The sequence below is a fragment of the Thermobia domestica genome, chromosome 4 (assembly GCF_964235325.1).
Source record: "Thermobia domestica chromosome 4, izTheDome1.hap1.1, whole genome shotgun sequence".
Classification (NCBI taxonomy): Eukaryota; Metazoa; Arthropoda; class Insecta; order Zygentoma; family Lepismatidae; genus Thermobia; species Thermobia domestica.
In genome coordinates this window covers 242244995-242253341 of record NC_137457.1, presented here as the reverse complement: position 1 = coordinate 242253341, position 8347 = coordinate 242244995, and the positions used below count along the sequence as shown (strand labels likewise).

The window sequence follows — 8347 nt, the reverse complement described above, 5'->3', positions numbered from 1 at the left end:
TAAATCTAATCTCTCACTCACTCATTTATTCATCACTATACAGTTATCTGCAAAATCATTGAGCGTCGAAAGTTGAACTGTTATACAGGAAAATTTCTTGAATTTTTTCGAGAATGACAAGATTTGACGAGATCCAACAGTTAAATGGAGAACGGGAGTTTGAAGATCGTCTCACCGTTTACTAGATCTCCAAAACTGTTAGAAATAGGAACTTTAAATTTTGTAGGAAAATTTTTCATCTCTTAGGTTTTGATAACATGACTGTAAGAAATCCGACAGCTAACAGGGAATAACAGGTTTGAACTTTCTTTAGCCGCTCACTGAATTTCCAAAATTTTGAACGTAAAATTTGAAACAGAGAGTACCAGTGTCACAATCTTTTGTTGACAACAGACTGAAAACAAACAGACGATTTCATTAAAATGGGGTAGTAAAAACCGGCCTACAAGACGGCAGCTTCTCGTTCCGGAAAATAGATTAAGGTTCATTTGTGGAAGTATGTCCTTCCAGGACTTTTTCCACAGTGCTATCTCGAAACTAGATCACGGTAACCCTATGGACTGCCTGCATAAGTTGCAACTGTGTCTACCGGACAATGTACTAACGACAGACATGCCTTTGTTTAAGCTTTGGTTGTCCTAAAGGCACAAATGCCTCTCCAATCAATAAGCGAGGAAACATCACTTACGCTGAGTAGGAGACGGTCCTGTTTTCGAATGAGTACTGATTCAACGTATTCTGCAATTATTGCAGCATACGTATTAAACGTTATAGTGATTGTGGTTCTTTCATCATTATGACGACCCCATTACAGGCAATAGTATGGTATGCAATTGACTACAGCATACGATCTCGGCTGCTACACAGTAAGGTCAACCCCACCAACGACACCTAAATCAAAGAAATTCAAAAGCCCAAGATCGTCACCTATATTCGGGCATATATTTCTCGAAGTTAAGAGTGTTGTAAATTTCTGTGAATGTAATCATATACTCAAGTAAGGAATTTGTGATATAAATTTCATTTCACTTCTATTCACATGGGTCTTTCTTTGTGCTGATACTTTCACAAACAGTAGTGTGTTCAGTGCATTCATGATGTATAACTTCAGTCAATTGTCATTTCATAATTCCTGACTTCTTCATCAGGATATGAAGCTACCTGTGTTTGAAGAATGTTACATGGTGTTACTAACGATATTCCCTAATGATTATGGTCTTTTGTTTTCATTCTTTTCTTCTCATAATTTGTTTCAGAAGCAGGGATTTATTTGTAGCCGGGAAAGCCTGGAAATTTCCCCCTTCTAAGTTTTGAATTTCCTGTCTCTAGGTTGAGTTCATTCTTCCCAATCTGGGAAGATATTTTCCCCCTTTCTTAGGCTATACAATCTGTTTTAAAGTACAATAATTCAACTTCATGTATTAGCAGCAATTCTTTATTTTTCAGTGTGTTTATTGCCGCGAGCTATGTTGGTCTTGTTATAGAATTGCTTCTCGATGAGAAAATCTTGCAGCTGGTATCACTTCTCTAAATTCTTAATCTAAATAGCACCGTAATTAAAACAAAAAAAATTCAGTCATCATTGAGCAGTCACTGCAGTTGTGAATTAATAGCTCCTTCGCTGAAAGCACGTTAAAAAGAACAGCAGCAAATGGATATTAGACTATATATTAATAAAAGAAAAGCTCCTGACGATGAAAAGGCAAGTAATTCCGGCACACAAAATAAGAGGTTTTCATCTGAAGGTAATACAACGTGAGAAACCACATTACAGACACCTCAACAGAAAGATGAAAATGATTATGGCCTAGTGTTAATAATGGTGAGGGTATTTTTGGTCCCAGTTTCTTGTCTCCTTCCATATGTGATCAAGAACAATTTGAGAGCTGGAAAGTTAAACGACCGTGGCTAGGAGTTAAGCAAAATACTGATAATATTCGCGTTGTGTGTACTATATGTACTTCCATTCGTGAACTCGGTATTCATGCAGAAAGAAGACTAGATGTACAAAGTGGATGGTACAACGGTGTTACTGCAGAAACATGAAAGAAACTTCTTGAAAAAATCTATGATCACGAAAAGTCTATTGCACACAACAAATATTTGTCTATATGTGGACAAAGGGATAGGGAAGAAATAAAGGTTTCAACATCAAATGTAGAAGACAGGTGGAAAATTGCGAATGAAATTCGTGTTAAAAAGACTGCTACGATATTTAAAATTACCTATGTTATTGCCCAAAACCGTCTGCCCTTTACCGTACACACACATCTTATTAAATTTCAAGAAGTAAATGGAATGGACCTTGGACAAGTTCTCTACTCCAATGTTACGTGTGCAAATATTGTTGACTTCGTAGCTACAGAAATGAAGAAAAACAGAGAGAGTATATTGCGAATTCAAATGAACCCTTCGCGCTAATGGTAGACGAATCCTCTACTGTGACTTATTAATCTGTTCTCATCGTGTATAGCTCGAGACCCGGGTTCGATTTCCGGCAGGAGGTCATGTGGTTCGGATTCCACGTTAATCAGTAGGTCCATGTCTTATATAGCCTCGCTGCTGAAAGGGACGCTAAACTGAAATTCAACTCAATTCAACTCATTGTGTATATCCGTACTGTAGCTAATCAAGTGTGTAGCAATATAGTTTTTAGTTTATTTGAGTTACAAGCGACAACAGGTAAAGAAGTTTGTGATTTCGTGCTTAAAATATGTGAAAGTATCAATCTTTCCAAAACGATATTACGGGAAAGATTTAGAGCAATTTGTACTAATGGCGCAAGTAGCATGCAAGGCGAAATAAATTATGCTGTATCTTTACTGTAGCAAGAATTAGACACCAATTTATTCGTGTTTCATTGCATGAGTCATAGGCTGGAACTGGCTCTTCACAACGTTGTTAATACGATTTCAGTTATGGTTCATTTTCAAAACCTTGTAGAGCGATTATACAGTATTTACTCAATGTCCCTGAAGAACAGGCGAGAAATCGAATTAATATCAAGACAACAACTAGGTATTCGCTTCTATAGTATTACTAAAGTTTTTTATATATGGGGGTTAGGCTCTTCTTACCATTCACTAGAAGCATTGTGGAATCCTACCCTGCGCTAGTGGAACACTTACGCGAAGCTTCTACAAATTTGCATAGAAGCTTTCAGCAGTATGCAATATCTTGGGGCCTATACCTAAAACTCTTAGTTTGTTTCTACAAGAAAAGTCAGCATCCCTTGTACAGGCAATAAGCAAAATTGAAACAACTGTAAGTGTTCTAGAAGCGTTAAAAGAAAAACACGCCATGCCCATGGACGAATTATGACTGTTTGAAGAAACTGATCAGTTTTTGCAGTCCCACTCGCAAAATCCTCAGACAGTTATCTTGGGCAATACCAAAAAATAAGATTGCAATTCTTTCAATGTCTAGCAGATAACATAGGTCTCGCTTTCCTAAACGAACGTTCAGTGGGGTCGAGGTTTTGCTATAATCCAATTGGTTAAAAGAACTGTCTGAAAAATGTTATACGGCGACAAAGAAGTAATGGAGACTTTAAAAAAAATCCTCTGATGAGTCAGCCAAAAATTCTTAAGGAATTCCGAGAGCATGAGATGAAACCATCTAATATTGGACCAAATCTACAAAATCTTAACATGAGAATCAGCGTTCCTCCAGTTTCTTCTGCAGAGTGTAATAAACTTACAGCATACTGACGGTAGAAACCGTTTATCTGTAAAAACTCTCGAATATCTTCTCTTCTTAAACGTTAATGGACCAAACGTTACTTCTTTCAATGCAGAAAAGTATGCCATCAGCTGAGTAAAAAGTGGGCATCATGCTGCTACAGACAAACCAACTGGGAAAAGATGGTATCCAATATAAACCAATCTTCTGTTGCTTCACTATTCTAGAGTGAGGTAAGTATTAAGTAATATGTTGTAAGTCATGCTTCAGCTTACCCAAGGTGAAATCAACAGTCAATCCTTTCATGTGATTTTATTGTAAAAACTGTAACTACTGTATAAGGTAACTACTGTTGTTTCACTTTCGAGAGTAAAAACGAAAGAAAAGGTAAAGTTTTTTCTCCTAAGGTAGCATGAAATTGGTAATTGTTTGATACTTGCTCATGATTCTTCAGATACCAGATTACAGTCTTTGTTCAATTCTTGACCCAGGTTAATAACAGTATGTTTTGTTGGCCAAACATTTACTTTCAGCAGACCAGTGATAGTGCACACACCTCTGAATCCAATTGTATTAAGTACAAGGGGCAAAATGGTTCTAAAACTTATTTATGGTACGAGGAATCACATTTAGTGCCGTCTTTCCCCTTCTGTTTAATAAAATTTGGTTCAAATGTGTGTGCACCTATCTCTGTTCTACCCAAAGTAAACTATTACCTTTTATTGTATTTATTATTTGGGCGAGGAATTTGGTCCTCAATGACCAAAATGAAATGAAATCTTTGAGTTTACGTCCCACGGTTATGCCGGTTAGGCTAAAGGAGACGGTGATGATGAGAGATGAGTGAAATGGTGGAATGAACAAAGTGGGAGGAAACGGGAGAACCCCGTGAAAACCCACGAGCACGGTGTTTGTCCACCACAAAGTTCACTTGGCTGGGACTGGGATCGAACCCGGGACCCCAAGCACCAGAGGTGAACGCTCTACCACTGAGCCACCGCGCCCCCCCTCAATGACCAAATTAGAAAGAACTAAAGAATTACTTGTCATAAGGAAACCGTTTTACACAGGGGTGTGAGACTTGTTATAACAAGTTGTGCAGCTTGCAATGTAACTCTAGGGCTTTTTCTGTATGCTGCACACTTCTCCTCAACAGTAAGACGAAAAGTATCAAGGTAAGTACCTAACCAAATCTTATCTAACGTACCTATCCGCAAGCACGTAGCCAAGGGGTGGGTCCGTGGATCCGGACCCCCCCCCCTTCGGATACAGAAAGGAAAAATAAAGAAGGATGAAACAAAAAGAAACGTGAAAAATATAAAGCTACAGGAAATATAAGGATACTCTTTCTTATGAGGAGCTTTGTGTGGAGGAAACCGGGGGGGGGGGGGTGGAGTCAAATTGAAAATGGATATTATTGCAACGAAGCATTCGGAATTCCATCTATCTCCATGCTAATCCTATGGACTACAAATGACGATCGATAAACCGGTTCGATAAGATAGACTATCAAATAGAACTTAAGAAATGCCCAGAATCACCAATAATATGAGCCATTTTGAATTTGGCGGCAACACTAATCCATTTTATAGGATGGCCTTACTTCCGAAAGAGATCTCGTTGCTATTCCTGACAGGCATTAAACGAAGTAAGAAAAAGAAGAAGGAAGACAAGTAGAACCGAGTTCGAATGACCTCGGAAGACTATATCTTTTTCAGTACTTTTTTATATTCTTTTACTCAAGATTTCTTCAGTTTTTTTAATCAAAATACTGACTAACATATCCTCATTTTAGTGCCCTAAAAGACCAATATGAGTATGTTGCCAGTAAAATACTTTAGATTGATCGATCCACTAGTGTGTAACCACAATATTTCATGTCACCCCTCCTACCCGATTAGGAAATCCCAGCCAAACGAACGAATATATGTTGCCGGTAAAACAGTTTAGAATGATCGGGCCCCTGGTGTGATAAACACAGTATTTCGTCACGGATTCCCCCCCCCAATTGCGAAATCCTGGCTACGTGCCTGCTATCCGTATTTATCATATTTAAAGAAAAAAAGAGGAAAAGTATGAACTTGGGAACAGTTGATCAAACTAGTATGATAATTTCAAAATAGGTATGTTTAAAAATAACATTGTCCCAACCCAACTTTAAAGTTGTTCTGTTACACGGAACGCAATTATTGTTAGATGAAAAAAAAATAAATTTGGATGTTTCAAATTATAATTTGGAAACAGCTACCGAAGCAGGAGCATGTAAAAACTGAAAGATAGATAGCACCAAATTAAACTTTCTCGATTCTACTCCTTCGGTTCCCGGCGTGAGATCATGTAATTCGGATTCCACGTTTAGGTCCACGTCTCATATAGCCTCGCTGCTGAAAGGGACGCTAAATGCCAAGTCAAAATCAAACAGTCCTACTACTCCTTAAATTAAATTCTGCTGTACTGTAGTCATTACTCAAATATTATTCATAAAATATAAAGCAACAGTAACACAATATAAATTATAATATAAATCGTCGTCCAAATATAACTTATTTCATCAGTAAACCACTCTTTCAGTCTGCATCGCACAATGCCAAATTCTTCAGTTGATAATGAAATATTTATTCACATAATTACAAGAAACTTATTAGAGAAATTTTCAAAAATATCGTCGAAAACAAACACACCACAAATAGTAATTTTCGATGCTACTTCTGAAATTTAATAAGAAGATTCAATATCATATTGTAGGGTTATTATTAATCAGATATTTATTTACGAAATTAAATATTCGTTAGAGTCGTTTTCTTTTATTATAATTACTTCGATTGCCACTCTCTAGTAACTATATAACTATTCTTATAGTTGAATATAGGATAAAGATCCGAAACACCATCTGAAGAAAGTAATTGAAACTTGAATTAAAACTGAGTTTAAAATCTAGCTCTATATGCTAAACGATATGGCCTTTGCTTTTCTACATATGGATGGACGAAATCCAAAAGCTCACCTACCATGTTTCCTAAAAAATAAGCCGGGATCTTATATTATGTTTTCGCCCAATAGACGGATTAGGGTTTATTTTCAGGGAATGTCTTATTTTTACATAGAACAATCTACACTTAATTATATTACACAACTAATATTTTCCACATATTCAAATGGTTCCCATTGATATCAACACTGTAATTACCTTATTTACTCTTATTGTCTCGATATTGAACTCAGAACCCTTATTGTCGTTTTACTCAGGAGTTTCTTTTTCATGAAGGAAATAGCAGAGTAGCTTGCCAGATTTTAAATTTGTGTAAGGGCTCTCCACGGTTTTACACTTTTACATATCCTCGTTCAGAACTTGGGGTAAACTTAATTTCAAGCTATTGGTTCGAGGAGAGCGGTAATCATACAGCTTGCGAGAATTTTAATGTACTCCAGAGGCTCAAACACAGACACTCAGCCTTGGCCAATTGTCTAAGAGACTAACTCGTTTTGAGTAGTATTTCCTTTCTGTTTCTGTGCTATTTTTCTTTCATTGTCACAAGAAATCATCAAAATGGAAATCTGTGTGGTCATGAATGAAGTTTAGATGTCTAACAGCAGCTACAGTAAGGATTTCCTGACAAGTTATTGAAGTTATTGAATAGGTGAAATTCCTATTCATTTGTATCAGCGGTCCTTGGTCTGACGACACAATGACAACACACAAAATTGACACGTAATGATATACAGAATGGAAATGTGTATATCACGTATATGGTTGCCGTGGGAAAACTTGCTGTCAACAAGGCGAAATTTTGTAATTCATCTACATGAGATTTTTCAAGGTAGCTATAGGTTAACATAATGATTTACCTCCAATTGTGCTCAATGTATGCTTTTCACTTAGTCTCTTCCTACTCTTTTCGTTCTTCTTGAACACACTGTTTCCTTCTTCTTGATTTTATAGATGTCTTTGTTGGGAATCTACAAAAGAAGAATGCGGAAAAAATACAGAAGTCCACCAAGTCTACCGAAGCAGGTACTAGTGCACTTTCCAAGAGAAATTACCAGAAAAAAGAAAGAAATGTACGATCAAGATATTTCTGTAAGAAGAAATATTTTTGTAGCTGCTATAGATATACCAAGTAGGTTACATTTGGAATTATGAAGAAAAATTCACTTCCAAAATCTTCAGAAGCCGGTAGTTACCAGTGCAAGTTTTGTCATGAATATTATTCACACCCACCTACTGAAGACTGGATCCAATGCTCTAGTTGTTTGCTGGGGGGCCGCGGTGGCTCAGTGGCAGAGCGTTCACCTCTGGTGCTTGGGGTCCCGGGTTCAATCCCAGCCCCCGCCAAGTGAACTTTGTGGTGGACAAACACCGTGTGCGTGTGTTTTCTCGCTGTTCTCCCGTTTCCTCCCACTTTCTTCATTCCACCATTCCATTCATTACTCATCACCGTCTCCTTTAGCCTAAACGGCATAACTGTGGGACGTAAAACTCTAAGATTTTGTATTTGTCTGCCATGGTTTCACGAAAATTGCACTGATTATGAGCGTCAAGACATTTACTTTTGTGATCTGTGCAAACCAAGCATGTGATGTGATATTCTAAGCCCTAATTAGTTTTCTTCAGTTTGTTTGGTGTTACACAGATTGTTGTCATTAAGGTTACTTTAGACGAAAAGAA

The 8347-nt window shown here is 37.3% G+C and overlaps 1 protein-coding gene across 4 annotated transcripts in view; it reads right to left on the bottom strand.

The window, feature by feature from the left end:
• The window catches only part of LOC145683947 (endoglucanase E-4-like), a 428679-nt gene that overhangs the window by 336124 nt on the left and 84208 nt on the right, over positions 1-8347 (bottom strand). The gene's annotated exons all lie outside the window — the stretch shown is intronic.